Source organism: Papio anubis, chromosome 6 (assembly GCF_008728515.1).
Source record: "Papio anubis isolate 15944 chromosome 6, Panubis1.0, whole genome shotgun sequence".
NCBI lineage: Eukaryota > Metazoa > Chordata > Mammalia > Primates > Cercopithecidae > Papio > Papio anubis.
The window spans coordinates 148,237,383-148,255,904 of NC_044981.1; positions in this window are offsets into that span (position 1 = coordinate 148,237,383).

Sequence of the window (18,522 nt, forward strand, 5' to 3'; positions counted from 1 at the left end):
GAAGACGGGTGATTTCTGCATTTCCAACTGACATACCAGATTCATCTCACTGCGGCTTGTTGGACAGTGGGTACAGCCCACGGAGTGTGAACTGATGCAGGGCGGGGCATCACCTCATGCGGGAAGCACAAGGGGTCCAGGAATTCCCTTTCCTAGCCAAGGGAAGCCGTGACAGATGGTACCTGGAAAATCGGGACACTCCCACCCTAATACTGCACTTTTCCAATGGTCTTAGCAAATGGCACACCAGGATATTATGTCCCATGCCTGGCTCAGAGGATCCCATGCCCAGGGAGCCTCACTCACTGCTAGACCAGCAGTCTGAGATCAAACTGCAAGGCAGCAGTGAGGCTGGGGGAGGGGAGTCCACCATTGCTGAGGGTTGAGTAGGTAAACAAAGTGGCCAGGAAGGGAAGCTCTACCTGGGTGAAACCCACCACAGCTCAAGGAGACCTGCATGTCTCTGTAGACTCCACCTCTGGGGGCAGGGCATAGCTGAACAAAAGGCAGACAAAACTTCTGCAGATTTAAACGTCCCTGTCTGACAGCTTTGAAGAGAGTAGTGGTTCTCCAAGCATGGAATTTGAGATCTGAGAATGGACAGACTGCCTCCTCAGTGGGTCCCTGACCCCCGAATAGGCTAACTTGGAGACACCTCCCAGTAGGGGCCAACCAGCACCTCATACAGCTGGATGCCCCTCTGAGACAAAGCTTCCAGAGGAAGGATCAAGGAGCAACCGTTGCCCTTCTGCAAGCTTTTCTGAAACCTCTGCTGGTGATACACAGGCACACAGGGTCTGGAGTGGAACCTCCAGGAAACTACAACTGACCTGCGGCTGAGGGTCCTGACTGTTAGAAGGAAAACTGACAAACAGAAAGGACATCCACACCAAAATCCCATCTGTACGTCACCATCGTCAAAGACCAAATGTAGATAAAACCAAAAAGATGGGGAGAAACCAGAGCAGAAAAGCTGAAATTTCTAAAAATCAGAGAGCCTCTTCTCCTCCAAAGGAACACAGCTCCTCACCAGCAATGGAACAAAGCTGGACAGAGAATGACTTTCAAGAGATGACAGAAGTAGGTTCAGACGATCACTAATAATAAACCTCTCCAAGCTAAAGGAGGATGTTTGAACCCATCGCAAGAAGCTAAAAACCTTGAAAAAAAAATCAGATGAATGACTAACTAGAATAAACAGCATAGAGAAGACCTTCAATGACCTGAGGGGGCTGAAAACCACGGCACAAGAACTACGTGACACATGCACAAGCTTCAGTAGTCGATTTGATCAAGCAGATGAAAGGGTATCAGTGATTGAAGATCAAATGAATGAAATGAAGCGATAAGAGAAGTTTAGAGAAACAAGAATAAAAAGAAATGAACAAAGCCTCCAAGAACTGTGGGACTATGTGAAAAGACCAAATCTACATCTGATTGGTGTACCTGAAAGTGATGGGGAGAATGGAACCACGTTGGAAAACACTCTTCAGGATATGATCCAGGAGAACTTCACCAACCTAGCAAGGCAGGCCAACATTCAAATTCAGGAAATACAGAGAACATCACAAAGATACTCCTCGAGAACAACAACTCCAAGACACATAATTGTCAGATTCACCAAAGTTGAAACGAAGGAAAAAATGTTAAGGGCAGCCAGAGAGAAAGGTCGGGTTTTCCACAAAGGGAAGCCCATCAGACTAACAGCAGATCTCTCAGCAGGAACTCTACAAGAAAGAAGACAGTGGGGGCCAATATTCAACATTCTTAAAGAAAAGAATTTTCAACCCAGAATTTCATATCCAGCCAAACTAAGTTTCATAAGTGAAGGAGAAATAAAATCCTTTACAGACAAGCAAATGCTTAGAGATTTTGTCACCACCAGGCCTGGACACATACATCCTCCCAAGACTAAACCAGGAAGAAGTTGAATCCCTGATTAGACCAATAACAGGCTCTGAAATTGAGACAGTAATTAATAGCCAACCAACCAACCACAAAAAGTCCAGGACCAGATGGATTCACAGCCAAATTCTACCAGAGGTACAAAGAGGAGCTGGAAACATTCCATCTGAAACTATTCCAATCAATAGAAAAAGAGGGAATCTTCCCTAAGTCATCTTATGAGGCCAGCATCATCCTGATATGAAAGCCTGGCAGAGACACACACACAAAAAGAGAATTTTAGACCAATATTCCTGATGAACATCGATGCAAAAGCCCTCAATGAAAACTAGCAAACTGAATCCAGCAGTACATCAAAAAGCTTATCCACCATGATCAAGTGGGCTTCATCCCTGGGATGCAAAATATACAAATCAATAAATGCAATCCATCACATAAACAGAACTAAAGACAAAAAACACATGATTATCTCAGTAGATGCAGAAAAAGCCTTTGACAAAATTCAACAACCTTTCATGCAAAACACTCTCAATAAACTAGGTATTGATGGGACGTATCTCAAAATAATAAGAGCTATTTATGACAATCCCAGAGCCGATATCATACCTCAGTGGGCAAAAGTTGGAAGCATTCCCTTTGAAAACCGGCACAAGACAGGGATGCCCTCTCTCACTACTCCTATTCAACATAGTTTTGGAAGTTCTGGCCAGGGCAATCAGGCAGGAGAAAGAAATAAAGGGTATTCAAAGAGGGAAAAAGGAAGTCAAATTGTCCCTGTTTGCAGATGACATGATTATATATTTAGAAAACTGCATCATCTCAGCCCAAAATCTCCTTACGCTGATAAGCAACTTCAGCAAAGTCTCAGGATACAAAATCAATGTGCAAAAATCACAAGCATCCCTATACTCAATAACAGACAAACAGAGAGCCAAATCATGAGTGAACTCCCATTCACAATTGCTTCAAAGAGAATAAAATACCTAGGAATCCAACTTACAAGGGATGTGAAGGACCTCTTCAAGGAGAACTGCAAACCACTGCTCAATAAAATAAAAGAGGACACAAACAAATGGAAGAAAATTCCATGCTCATGGATAGGAAGAATCAATATCATGAAAATGGCCATACTGCCCAAGGTAATTTATAGATTCAATGCCATCCCCATCAAGCTACCAATGACCTTCTCCACTGGAAGTCATATGGAACCAAAAAAGAGCCCGCATCTCCAAGACAATCCTAAGTCAAAAGAACAAAGCTGGAGGCATCACGCTACCTGACTTCAAACTATACTACAAGGCTACAGTAACCAAAACAGCATAGTAGTGGTACCAAAACAGAGATATAGACCAACAGAACAAAACAGAGCCCTCAGAAATAATACCACACATCTACAACTATCTGATCTTTGACAAACTTGACAAAAACAAGCAATGGGGAAAGGATTCCCTAGTTAATAAATGGTGCTGGGAATACTGGCTAGCCATATGCAGAAAGCTGAAACTGAATCCCTTCCTTACACCTTATACACAAATTAATTCAAGTGGATTAAACACTTAAATGTTAGACCTAAAACCATAAAAACCTTAGAAGAAAACCTAGGTAATATCATTCAGGACATAGGCATGGGGAAGGACTTCATGACTAAAACACCAAAAGCAATGACAACAAAAGCCAAAATATACAAATGGGATCTAATTTTACTAAAGCGTTTCTGCACAGCAAAAGAAACTACCATCAGAGTGAACAAGTAACCTACAGAATGGGAGAAAATTTTTATAATCTACCCAAGTATACAGGAAGGGGAACATCACACACTGGGGCCTGTCCTGGGGTTGGGGGTTGGGGGAAGGATAGCATTAGGAGATATACCTAATGTAAATGATGAGTTAATGGGTTCAGCACACCAACATGGCACATGTATACATATGAAACAAACCTGCACGTTGTGCACATGTACCCTAGAACTTAAAGTATAATAAAAAAATTAAAAAATTAAAAAATGAAGAATTCAAACTATCTCTCTTCATTGATGATATGTTTCCATACCTTGAAAACTCTAAAGACTCCACCAAAAGGCTTCTGAAACCAATAAACAACTTCAGTAAAATTTCAGGATACAAAATTAATGTATAAAAATCAGTAGCATTTCTATACACCAATAACATTCTAGCTGGGAGCTAAATCAAAAGTGTAATCCAATTTACAATTGCTGCAACAACAATGAAAATAACTAGCAATACATCTACACCTACCAAGAAGGTGAAAATGTCATATAAGGAGAACCACCAAACACTGCTAAAAGAAATCATAATCGACACACAAAAATATGAAGTAACATTCAACAGTCACGAATTGGAATAATCAATATCATAAAAATGGACAAACTACGCAAAGCAATTTACAGATTTAACACATTCCTATCAAGCTACCCAATATTATTTTTCACAGAAGTAGAAAAAACTATTGTAAAACTCATATGGAATCAAAAAAGAGCCCAAATGGCAAAGCAATCCTAAGGAAAAAGAAGAAAACAGGATGCATCACATTTTTCTACTTCAAAATATGCTATAAATCTACAGTGATCAAAACAGCATGGTACTGGTACAAAAACGCATAGACCAATGGAACAGAATATAGAAGCCAGAAATCCTCATACCTTACAGCCATCTGATCTTTAACAAAGTCTACAAAAGCAAGCAATTGAGAAAGGAGTGTCTATTCAATAAATGGTGCTGGGATAGCTGGCTAGCCATATGTGGAAGAATAAAACTATACCTTTACCTTTTACCATATACAAAAATTAACTCAAGGTGGACTCAAGATTTCAATGCAATACCTCAAACTAAAGAATCCTAAAACCTAGGAAACACTTTTCTCGACACTGGCCTTGACTAAGAATTTTTGGCAAGTTAAACTAAAGAGCTTCTGCCCAGCAAAAGAAACTACCAAGAGAGTAAATAGACAACCTATAGAATGGAAGAAAATATTCATAATCTATACATCTGACAAAGATGGATTCAGAATTTATAAGGAATATAAATCAAAAAGCAAGAAACAAGCCCATTAAAATTAGCAAAAGACATGAACAGACACTTCTCAAAAGCTGACATACATGCAACCAACAAACATATGGAAAAGGTGCTCCACAACACTAATCATTAGGGAACTGCAAATCAAAATCACAAGGAGATACCATCTCACACCAGTCAGAATGAGTATTATTAAAAAGTCAACAAAACTTGCTGGTGAGGTTGCAGAGAAAAGGGAATGTTTATATGCAGTTGCTGGAAATGTAAATTAGTTCAGGCACTGTGGAAAGCACTTTGGGTATTTCTCAAAAGACTTAGAACTACCACTTAGAACCAGCAATCCCATTACTGAGTGTATACCCAAAGGAAAATAAATGTTTCTATCAAAAAGACACATGCACACATATGTTCATAGCTGTGCTAGTCACAATAGCAAAGATAGGGAATCAACCTAGGTGCCCGTTAGTGGTGGATTGGATAAAGAAAATGTGGTTCATATATATCATGGAATACTATATAGCCATAAACAGAATGAAATTATAGCCTTTGAAGCAAGACAGATGGAGCTGGAGGCCATAATCCTAAGCAAATTAATGCAGGAACAGAAAACTAAATACCCCATGTTCTCACTTATAAGGGTGAGCTAAACACTGAGTAAATATTGACATAAGCATGAGAACAACAGACACTGTGCACAACTCGTGGGGACGGAAGGACAGGGGCACAGGTTGAAAAACTGCCTGTATGCAATATACTCACGTAACAAACCTGCATATGTACCTCCTCCTGCGTCAAAAATAAAAGTTGAATTTAAAATAAATAAATAAATAAAATTTAAAAATAAAAAAATTACAGTTCTGTCTTTGCAAGATAATAGAAAACAGAATATACTTTTTTTCAGAGCTGTGGATTGTTATAAAGAAAACATCTTTAAGAGAACAGGTGGGATTTGGCATACTGTCTTCTATTTTGGAAAGATATGTGCTGAAAATAGACACGCCCTGTGTATCTAGGGATGAAAAATATAGGTGTGATCCCTGTGATCATGAAATTTGTGTTGTTGTGCAGCCTCTGGTTGTAATTTCTTCTCTAGATTGTCAATTTATATAAGTAAGGAATAATGGATTTTGTTCTTCTCTATTGCTATATCTATGATAAGAACACAATACTCACATAACTAAATAAGATTTTAGAATTTCAATTAAATTTGTCTGTTTCATTATTATTATTATTTGATTGAGTTTTTATTTCCTTTGTATACCTAAGGTGTCTTTGGAAGTTACTAAATCAACTTTTATTTTGAGAATGGCACTAAGGCAGGATCTTCTTGAACTAGAATTTTCGTTGTTATTGTTAATTGGTTGACTTAAAGGAATACACACTCATGGTGGCAATATGAAACACTGCAAAAGTATATAGAATTAAAACTATTTTTTCTAATACAAATCTCAGCAAGTTATTTTGTGGATATTGACAAGCTAACACAAGAGTTTGCATGGAAAGGCAAAAGATCCCGGAGCTTCCGATACAATATTCAAATTGTGAGAGAAGGGGAAGGTACTCACCTATTAACTTTGGAAGTGAGTGGTGTCTATAAGACTAAAAGCAAAAAGAATTGTACATAAAATCTGACCTCTAGTTGATAAAATTGTTCTCCATGTGGATATGGATTAGCAATATTGATATTGATATACATGTATATTGGTACTGATGGTAGGTTGTAGGAATAAGATTTCTTATTGTTGGGCTAGGAAGTTACAGTTAAGCAGGGGGAAGAAACTAGAATGATTCATATTGTAATAGATAAGATTTGAAGAGATCCATAAGATTTCACAGTTAGCTTAATATGGGTACAGATGTGTACATATAGAAATATTTATATATATGAGAGACCCTCAAAGCAAAACCATCCCAGTAGTAAGGAACACTTACTCACATATCAGTTTCTAACTGTATTCTCCAGTGATCTTTGGAAAAATAACTAATTCTGGGACTGGGGTAGAAAATACACAATATAAGCCTGCAGCATTATGTAGAGACAGAAAGTAAGGAAGTGCTAAACAAACAAAACATTTTGGAGTGAAATGGACTGCATGCTTGTGTCCCCATAAAATTTATATTTTGAAATCTTAATCCCCAGTGTGATGATATTAGGTGGGGCCTTTGGGAGGTAGTTTGGTCATGACAATGAAGCCCTGATGAATAAGGATTAGGACCTTTATAAAAGGTATCTCAGAGAACTCTGTCACCCTCTTTCTGCCATGTAAGGATACAGTGAGAAGGCAGAAGTCTGCAAACTGAAAGAAGTCCCTCATTCGAAGCTGATTATGTGAGCACCCTAATCTTGGACTTCCAGACTCTAGAATTGTGAGAAATGAATTACTGTTGTTTACAAGCCACCCAGTCTATAGTACATTGTTACAGGAGCCTGAACTAAGATATTGGGTATTTTAAAAGAGCACGGAAGCCAACTAAAAGAGTTTACAATGCCCAACGCGGAAACAATTTGAGCAGCAAAGGAATAAGATAGTATTAAATTTTAACCCAAAGTGTAATTAAATATCAATAAGTCTATACAGACATAAATAGATGACTAAATAACTAACTGAATAAATAACTAACAAATCTCTCATGCATAAGAATTCCAAATAATTTAGGCATATACTTTACCCTAAAGAAGGTGATGCATAATTCCCCATTACTTAAGTATATGTCAAATATAGTAACTTACTTCCAAACAAGTCAGTGTGAAAACAGGGCAAGGCAGTGGGAGGGAGAGTAAAGGTACAGCAGTGAAACATGACAAACACTACCTCAGCCAAGTGATAAGGGTTAATGTCAACGGTGACAGTCACATTGATAGCATATATCCTTGAAATGGTGTGATGGCATTGGAAGTATGTATGTGTGGTCTTCCTCCCCAATACCCACTGTCCCAGTCTACTCATGAGAAAATGATCAGACAAGCTGAAATACAGTGGCATCCTATAATATACTTGACCAGTACCCCTGAAAACTCTGAAAGTCAAGGAGAGTCTGAAAAAGTGTCACAGCCAAGAGGAGCCCATAAATATACACACCTACTGTGTACCCATCCAAATTTTTAAAAGACAGAACATTAGAGAAAAATGAAGAAATCTGAATATAGACTTTAGTTAACCATAATGTATCAATAGTGGTTCATTATTTGTGAAAAGTGTACCATACTAATGCAAGATGCAAATAGTAGAGAAAACTGATTGTGGAGTACACAGGACTTATCTGTACTATATTTGTAATTTTTCTGTGAATTTAAAACTTTTCAAGTAAAGTGTATGAATCTGAGTAAAAGGTGTTCTTCTGTCTTATGTAAATTCTAATTCTGAACTCTTCTTCACAGAGGTAAACACCAAACCCAGTTTCTTTGTCAATTTTCATAATCTACATATTCATGACAATATGTATAATATGTATATGTGGTAATTTATAGAGTATTAGATGTGTAAATGTGTACAGGGGTGGATATGTACAGTAGATAAATACATGGTTAATTATATTTGTGTTTGTAATACTACACATTTTATATATTTAAGAGCACATATATTTGTAAACATACTCTTCACTTACATAAATTTTAGCATTTAATATATAGACATTCTATTCTGAACATTTGTTAATATTTCTTAGAACTTATATGCTGGTGCATATATGCTCATTTTATTCATGTTCCAACAGCTAGCAGCACAGCATTGAATTAATTAGCTGATTTAATGAATTTCTTGTTAATGGTAATATGTCGTTTTTGCATATAAACATGACTGTATTTATTCTGCAAATGGAATTGCTGCATCATAGTATATATGCATATGAATTATTTGATAGATACTGCCAAAATACTCTCCAACAAGGTTGTACCATTTTGCCTTTCATCAAGTATGTATGCAAGTTCTTGTTATCTCTCATAATCAGTAATATCATCCAGTACCACAACTTTTTATACAAAAGTATATGATGTTGTTCTTTTAATATATATTTGTATGATCAAGATTGCATATCAATTTACTATTTAAAAGCACTATGAACCTCAAATCAGTAGTGATAAATGTGAATTTATTCACCAATAGTGTTTGTTAGACAAATTGCTAGCCATTTAAAAGAAGATAACATTGGCTTCATATCTTATACCAAACCACAGGATAAACCACAAGATTGTCAATACTTGAAATGTTTGAAAAAATGAAACCTGCAAATAGATGAATAAAATGGGGCTTTGGAAGCGGAAAATACTTTTGATCTATTCCTCAGGAGCTACTTTAAAAATGTTCAGGAGCCACGGGAAAAAAATCGAGTCTTTAACTTTATCAAAATTAAAATTATCTGCACATTCAAGAAAGATTCAGAAGCAAAAACAAACAAAACAAGTACAAAATATATTCATATGTACACAGAGACATAAGAAAACAAAATGACACTGGAACATATGAAAAGACATTCCATCTCATTCATATTAAGTGGAATTACACAAAGATGTAAGTGTGTTATCTATCCAGACTGTCAAAAAGCTAAATGTTTGTTAACACTATTTGCGGGGCTTTAAGAAAAGAAGCACTCTTACACATTGCTGGCAGGAGTGTAAAATACTTCAACCTCTAATCGAGGGAAATTTGACAACATCTTTCAAAATTGCAATTACATTTACTCTTTGACTCAGGATTTCCACTTTGGAAAATACATCTTACAGACACACCAATAAACATAGAAAATGACCTATACATGTCATTTTTCATAGCCTTCTTGTTTATAATAGCAAAATATTGAACACAAGCCAAAGGCCCATCTATATGGGAGTTGTTAAAATAAACTATAGTATATCTGTATAGTGGAACATGTACAGTTTTTAAAGAATGAGAATGCCCTCTATGTACAAAAAGGAAAAACTCCACATTATGTTTTTACCTAAAAAAATGTGTGGTTAGAAGAGTGAATAATATGTGCTATGTTCTGTGTAAGGTAAGGGTAAATAAAACTATATATTTTCATTTTCTTATGTCTGTATGAATGAATGCTAAATAGATACATTTAAAAAATAATAGAAATTGTTTCCCTCAGCGGATGGGGGTTTGGTGTGGACATGGGCAGAAGGATAGGAATGGCATTTCAATGTTTATCATCTATCATTTTGATTTTGATCCATGTGAATATATTTACCTATTGAAAAAAACCTAAATAAATACAAATTAAAGGCAGAAAACTGCTTTTTATATTCTTTGTTTATTTTTATATTGAGTTGTGTCTTTCTTACTGAGTAAAGCTTTCTTTTCAAAATACAAAGATTGACCCTTTGTAATATATTTTGTAAATATATTTTTCACATTTGATATTTCTTTTTGTTTTGTTTGTGGTATTTTTCCTATCGGAGAAATGCTTCATTAGTCAGTGATCAAATTCATTTTTATTTTATAACTTCTGTGTTTTGTAGGTTACTTAAAATGAGTATTTGCCTCACTATTATTAAAGAAAAATTTACCTGTTATATGATTTCCTTTTATTCAACAATAGTCTTTGATCTATATGTTAATTTATTTTGGTGTTTCAAAAAAAGTAGATAGCAATTTTTCTAACCTTGAACAATTCTAGCCAATTATTATAATATTTATTAAGTGATGCACTTTTCCTCCACTACTTTAAATTACACTTTAATTACACACTCAAATAAACTACCTTCTGTCATCTTTCTTTATACATTATTTTTGATCATTTAACCTATTTTCTGCTGTTATAAATAGAACATTTACCTTCATTATATTCTCTTATTCTTTTCCTTGTTTTGTTATAGAAACTATATAAGCTTTTATTCCTTAGTCATTTAATCAACCACTTACTAAGTTTTCTTATTGCCGCATAGTTTATGGTTAATGTTTCGGGATTCACAAGTATAAAATCATATCAGTTCAAAAACTTAATTAATTCACCGCATAAATTTAGAGTAATAATGTGTGCTTTAATTAGTTTGAACTTGTCTAAATGAAATCACTTCTTGGTAAACCACACAGAATAGAGACATATTAACGTTGCCTGTGTTGTCTCTGGGTGCTTATTTTAATAATTTGCTTTGCTTCCCATAGCCTAGCACTGGTGAAAATAAAAAAAAGAGAAACAAAAGTATAAATGTCATATTTTTTCCTAGTCCCTCTGAAGTCGATTTTGTATAGGTAAGAATAAGAATTGGAGTTATTTTTCACAATCAGTTGCAAAGATTATTTTCAACTTTGTGATGGAGGAGGCTCAAGATTTAGAAGAGAATGCATTACCTCTAAAAGAAGAGTATAAATAACGATAGAGGTCCGATTACTTAGTAATGTATAGCATTATTTTCATCTTGGACTATTACATCCATAATCCTCAGCTAGCATTTTTGCTCTAGAATAATCAATACTCAATACAATGTAATGATGTTGACTAACACTGCAAACAGTTTTCATAAATGTTTTGCAAAAGTCTACAGGACAAACGATCCCTTTTCCCATTTGCGTTCATTTACTTCATTTTACTTTTGTTAGTTATTCCTTGTTTTTTAGCAAAATTATTAGCCATTTGAGCTCAGTTGCTTTATAATTTATGTAATTATCGCTGTGTTCTGTCTTAATGTTTCTCTTCAGAATATGTTAAATCCTTTTTACTTTTCGAAAACTGAAAACATGACAAGCATCAGGTTCAGTTTTTTTATATGTTAACACTTAGCGACACATACTCAACATTTAAAAAATTATGTAATATCTTGACATATCTGTTACAATAAGAACTATTTCAATATAATATTTCTAAGATCTGTATTGAGAAAGCTTTAATTCACATTCCCATGTCTTCGGTGTGTCCATGTGCTGGCTGCCTTCTTTTGCTGACCTATTCTAGGAGTGAAAGCGTATTTTCATGTGCACATATAATAGATAGAAACTATCAGTTCCTTCCTTCGTGTGTGGATAAATTTAATTCAGAGGATGATACATTATCATAAATTTAAGTGAAGATAATTAGGGAGTGCAGTGATTCTGGGCAATTTTAAAAGTAACTCAGAAGTATGTAAATTAGGTTGTCAATAATCAATTATCTGAAACAGTATATCATCAGGATTAATATATAAATGTAGAAGTATGTGTTTCAATATATAAGTATCAATGGTGCTTATGATGTGAAACATTGGATATTTAGAAAATGTTGCCAGGTAATGTTAAGAAAATCATGGTTTTAAATATTTTTATCACTTCAAAGGACACTTCTAAATTTGTGCATCTTTATTAGACTGAATTACAAAATACTTCAGTTGTTCTAAGGAGATGCAATGACAAAAGAAATTTTAAAAAGTAAAATTTGAATGTAAACTTTCTGTTGCAATTAAAACTAAACTTGCAGAGATTACAGTATATTATGCAAATTCCTTTATTAGTTAGAACATCACCTTAAGACACTCTAATTTCATTAATATTGACAGTAAAATATCACTAGATTTGAGTTTTAGTTTTGAGGATAGATTTTGTATTTTGACCTTTTTAAGAATGAGTAATGAAGTTCCTTTTAAAAATGATATCACTTACAACATAACCATTTATGTTTTTATCACTTATAATTAAATTTGAAATTTTCTTTTTTAGTTCCTACCTTTTGAAACATATTTGAAGTACTATTTTACATGTCTTGTGGTTTTTTTTCTGAATGCTAATTGGGACATACTCCCTCATACTAACTTCTAAGAATTTAGTATTTCCTCCTTTAACATATTTTTGCTGTAGAAAAATGTATAAAATACATGCAACAGTTATCTATTTTTTATAAAAAAATTGCATAAATCATTTGAAACTGTAGAACGTCAAAATAAGATTGGAAAATGCTTGAGTGATGTCTCTACTAGCTATTTGCATTGCAGTTGGGTACCACATTGGAGAAGGCCTGTGCATATAATCTTAACTCTCTTCTCAGTGAACTCAAAGCATGGTTCCTTGTGACTTTTACCTATTACTTTCAGTATTAATTTCTGGGAAAATAAAAATGTTTGGCATTTATTCTATACTATTCCCTTAAACGATTAGAAAAACTATTCTGTTTCTTATAGGATTCATGTCTATAAACAAGAAGTAATCCCATCCTCTTTGTATGCATTAATTTTAAATGTCATTCTTGATACTTTAATCTTAGAATTTTTAAAAAACTTGGTATTAAATAAATAAGTGTTTTGATGATTTATGAAGAGTTAGGATTTTGCGCCAGGTAACTTTTTGAGATTATCTTACTTAGTACAAAAACTGTGTAATATAATAAATAACTCCCAAATCTCAGTGACTTGATGCACTAAAAGTTTTTGTTTGCTACGTCACAGTTCATTGATGTCAGCAAAGATGGGAAGTAGATAATTTCGTATGGGAAACTTATGGGTAAGGTGAAGAGATTGTGCAACTTTCATTCAGGTTCCATTGGCCAGAGGTCAGCCACATGGCCCAAATCTAACTACAAAGGACTGGAAAATGTGGTTGGGTTGTGTACACGGGAAGAAAATGAGACTCAATTGCTCAATACCTAACATTATTACTGCCTCAGTCCACTTTTATCAACAAACATTTGTCCCTCTTAGTTTTCCAAATGAAGACAATCCTCCCTGAGTCAATGGTCCAGTTAATACATTCAGCTTTAAGATAAGGTCCTCTGTTTTACATACAATTCCCTGTCTGGTGTGAAGGTGGCTCTTTGGTTCAAACAGCCTATGAGCTAAAATGGCAAAGCAGAGAAAACAATTATTTCTTTTTGCAAAGGGGAAGAATAAGAGTCCTATGACAGTCACTGGCCAATAGCAATTCTGAAATTCCTCTGGATAAACAGCATAAAAGCCTTCTATTCTGAGGATCAAATAGTTCCTTGAAGAGGCCATGATTCTGCTCTCTGTGTGGTTTTCTTCATCCATTTTTTTCTAGTAATATTCTGTGGAAGGTTTCTTTCATCTGTTGATGGGGAAGGTGTTGTTTTGTAGCCTTCTCCGTTACCTAGGGTCGTTTTAATGTTCAACTAACATTATCAGGCATTTTGAAATCAGGCTTTAATGTTCTCAAAACCAATGCAAATCCCTCCCAGAATTAGTAAGCTTCTGATCCATTAGCTTCCAGCAGGCCCTGTATCAGTACTTGCCACTCAAATACTATTTTCCTAGACATGATTCTGCAATCTTTGCTCTGTATTTTTTCTTCTTTCAACTTGTTACTGCAACTTGGCGGCTAATAAGCTTGTGTGAAAATGACACATCTTTTATCCATTCATTGTCACAGAGTCATTATTTTCAAGGGAGAAGGCATATTGGGACTTTGTCACTGAGAGTCTATTAGAATCTCGTCTATTACTATTTATGTCTAGAAGTTGTCTTTCCTAAATCTTCAAGAATCCAAGTTTCTGAACACTAGTTTTTTCCTTTCTATTTTCTATTTGGCCAGTTATTTTTTTAATTCATTTTTTTCCTATAATTATTTGCTAAGTGCAGTCAATGAAAACCAATGTAGATGATTACTAACCATTTTCCCCTAGAGCTACAAGCTCAGTAAGCATAATAATTTCTTTGAATTTTCACAGGTGATGGTTTTAGCAAAGGTGCTGCCGTTATACTGCATTAACACACTTAATTTAGGTATTTTTAAAAGGTTAATGTTATAAAATGTCATATTAATTTACATTTTAATAAAAATGAAATTTCAATTATAAAAATATTTACCATTTAATTTATGGTTACCAATTGGTCTAAGTGGAAGTGTAACCTTGAAACATCAGTAATGTATTTATGATAAATTCCTAACTTCGATATCAATTAACCTGTCTTTAGAGGTTACAAAAGCAGTGATTAGTGTTAAGTAATAAACTTGAGAATAAGGCAATGCAGATATTAGAATACTGGTGATTTAGTACATGAATAGTAAAATATTTAACCCTGACTCAAAGTGAAAAGACATTAATATTCACTGATTGTACTTTATAGCTAACATGCATAGTAAGATTTGTATAAGAAAAAACATTTTGTATAGGCCTTCAACTTTGTTCAGAATTTTGCATAGGCCAGGCACAGTGGCTCACGCCTGTAATCCAGCACTTTGGGAGGTTGAAGCAGGCGGATCGCTTGAGGTCAGGAGTTTGAGACCAGCCTGGCCAACATGGTGAAACCCTATCTATAATAATAATGCAAAAAATATTAGCCAGGTGTGGTGATGCACACCTGTAGTCCCAGCTACTTGAGAGGCTGAGGCAGGAGAAGAGCTTGGACCCAGGAAGCGGAGGTTGCAGTGAGCCGAGATGGTGCCACTGCACTACAGCCTGGGTGACAGAGTAAAACTGTGTCTCAAAAAAAATAAAATAAAATAAAATAAAGAATTTTGTATAAACACATTAAGAGCATTTAACTCAGCAATGACAGTTCAAAAGTAAAAGTTATTAAAAACTTACCACCTTTGGTCACGTCTTCTGGAATGCTGCAGTCGAAAAGAGATTCCTTTTAGAAGCGAGGTGGCCGGCGCCTGTAGTCCCAGCTACTCGGGAGGCTGAGGCAGGAGAATGGCATAAACCCGGGAGGCGGAGCTTGCAGTGAGCTGAGATCAGGCCACTGTACTCCAGCCCGGGTGACAGAGCGAGACTCCATCTCAAAAAAAAAAAAGAAATATGAATCACGAAAGCCCAACAATTGATTTCCTTCCAGTCCAATACATTAGACAACTTTCAAAATAAACACACACTTGCCACAAAAAAGGAGAATAAATTAAATGGTGTGATTTCAACCACTTTCCTCTAATGTTACGTTGATGAAAATATTTACAATAACTTGCATTTTGATCACATAATACATGCCATGTGCTGTAATATGTGATTTATACATTTCATCTCTATTAATTGCTATAATTTCATGGAGGATGAAATTTTCAAAAGATGAAACTAGGACTTAAAGAGGTGAAATAAATCTTCTAGTCAAAAAATGCATAACTCAGGACCCAATAGCTCATGTCTGGCTCATTGCGAAGCTCATACCTTAACAACTACGTTAAACTGCCTAAAATTAATTAATGAAAAGCCTTTAATATTTAAACATTACTCCTATAGTCAAAGCTTTTTTTATACTTATTTTAAGGAACTCTTCTTTTAGTTAGTAAGTAATACATTCTTACTTACCTAGAACACGAATGTTATTATACTTTCTCATCTCCTTTAGCCTGAAACTATATGAGATATCTAAGGCATGATATTCCTGAGACTAATGATGTCTAGCTAATATGCTCTTGACCTTTAGCAAAGATGTTAAGGGATAACGATGTTCATAATTATACCTTATATTTAAATGGGTGATGCTTCTCGAATTGTCTGTAAGCTTCCTTATTTTATATTTATTGTAGGCCTGTGAGGAAATAAGTATTATTCTATATTTTTGTAGAGAATTAAACACAGCATATATGAAAACCCTTCTGTTAAGGATAACCTTAAAAAAAGACAATTATGAATAAAACATAGAGAGTCAGAATGTGTGGACGGAGTGAAGATGAAGAGGTGGGTAGGGATCTGTGAGGGAAATGTGTGATGTTTCTGGAGACACAGCACTTTTTATATTCCTTTTGGTGCTGGGAACATTTCCTGTCTTAAGCATCCCACATACTCCCAACTTAGGCAGAAGCAAGAATTCCACTTTGCTAACCTCCATTTGTACCCAGGTTGCTGGCCTGTGATGTTGGCTCTGCCAATCAGACTCAACTGCATGAGACTTTAATTCAGACGTGGTCAGTGTGACATGTCTTAAGCAGACATATTAGATAGACATCATTATAGTCATTAATCACATAGTCATTATAGTCTCTGAAAGATCATTCCTCAGATTTATCATGTAGTCTTCTAAAAAAGATGAAAGTCTAATAACATTCTTTTTCTAGGTAAGCAAGTGTGTACTACTTATGTATACCATATATATATATAAAAGGAAAATATTTTCCAAATGATAGTGTGAGTATAGGATGCTAACATATTCTTTGGAGGTTAATAAAGAAAGAAGAAACCAAGAGGAATTTATTTGAGAATGATGGTGGCATTAAACTTCTAGGGCAGTAGGATGGAGATTCTGCCACTTGGGTCAGCAACAACTAGTATGGCGTTTGTGTCGTATCTACAGTGACTAAAATAGACACAGTAAATGTGATTTGAATATTGTCTTTGAATGTGTGATCTTTGGCTTGACCATCTGGCTTTTCTATTTGGCAAGCTCTTTAATAGTCTTAAATATTTTTTTTAAAAAACTACTTCAAGAGGTTTTTATTACTTGTATCTGAGATCACTGACTGACACAGGACATGGCTTCGTAAGTCTTTAGGTGTTAAAGTTTACTGTTTAGTATATATTTAGTAATGATCAGAATACGAATTTAAAGATTATATTTTGTTAGGGAAAATAAACTTGCCCATTTTGACTACTTAAATTTAGCTTCTTAGAAATAAGCACCTGAGAAGTCCTAGTTCACTAAGAAGAAGACATCATTTCATGTAGCGGTAATTACCTCAACAGAATAGATAAATTTCACAACTCTTAATTCACAACTACGTATTTAACAATATTATGTTTGGGCTACAGTAAGTTAGTGCAGTCTCTATCCGTGAAGAACCTATATTCCAGGGAGACCATGTTTTTAATACAATCAGTTTCAACAATTTCTCACAGGATTCTTAAATTAGATATTAATGTAAGTAGCATCAACCATCAACAGTTTACTTTAAAAATGTATAAATTTATGAGGTACAAGAGAAATTCTATTACATGCATAGATTGCTTAGCAGTCAAATCAGAGCTTTTAGGATATCTATCACCCAAATAACATACATTGTACCCTTTAAGTAGTTTCTTGTAATCCACCTCCCTCCCAACCTTTTAACTTCCTAAGTTTCTGTTGTCTATCATTCTACTCTCTATGTCCATGTGTACATATTTTTATTTCCTACTTACAAGTGAAAACCTGTGATATTTGACTTCCTGCGTCTGAGTGTTTCATTTAACATGTTGACCTCCATTTCCATCCATGTTAGTGCGAAAGATAGGATTTCATGGAAATGTAGTATATACACAATACAATACTATGTATCCATGAATAGCCCTGTGATAAACATATGAGTGCAGGTATCTTTCTGATATATTGATTTCTTTATTTTCCTTTGCGTAGATATCCAGTGGTGGGATTGCTGGATGGAATAGCAATGCTATTTTAAGTTCTTTGAGAAATCTTCGTACTGTTTTCCAAAGAGGTTGCACTAATCTAAATTCCCAACAACAGCGTATAAGAGTTCCCTTTTAACCTCATCCTCACTAACATCTGTTTTTTAGTAATAGCCATTCTGACTGGTGTAAGATGACATCTCATTGTGGTTTTAATTTGCATTTCAGGTAATTAGTGATGTTGAGCATTTTTTTTTCATATATCTGTTGGCCATTTGCATATCTTCTTTTGAAAATTGTCGTTAATGTCATTTGACATCATTTTAATAGAATTATTTGGTTTTTTGTTGTTGTTAAGTTCCTTGTATATTATGTTAGACAAATCATTTGCAAATATTTTCTCCTA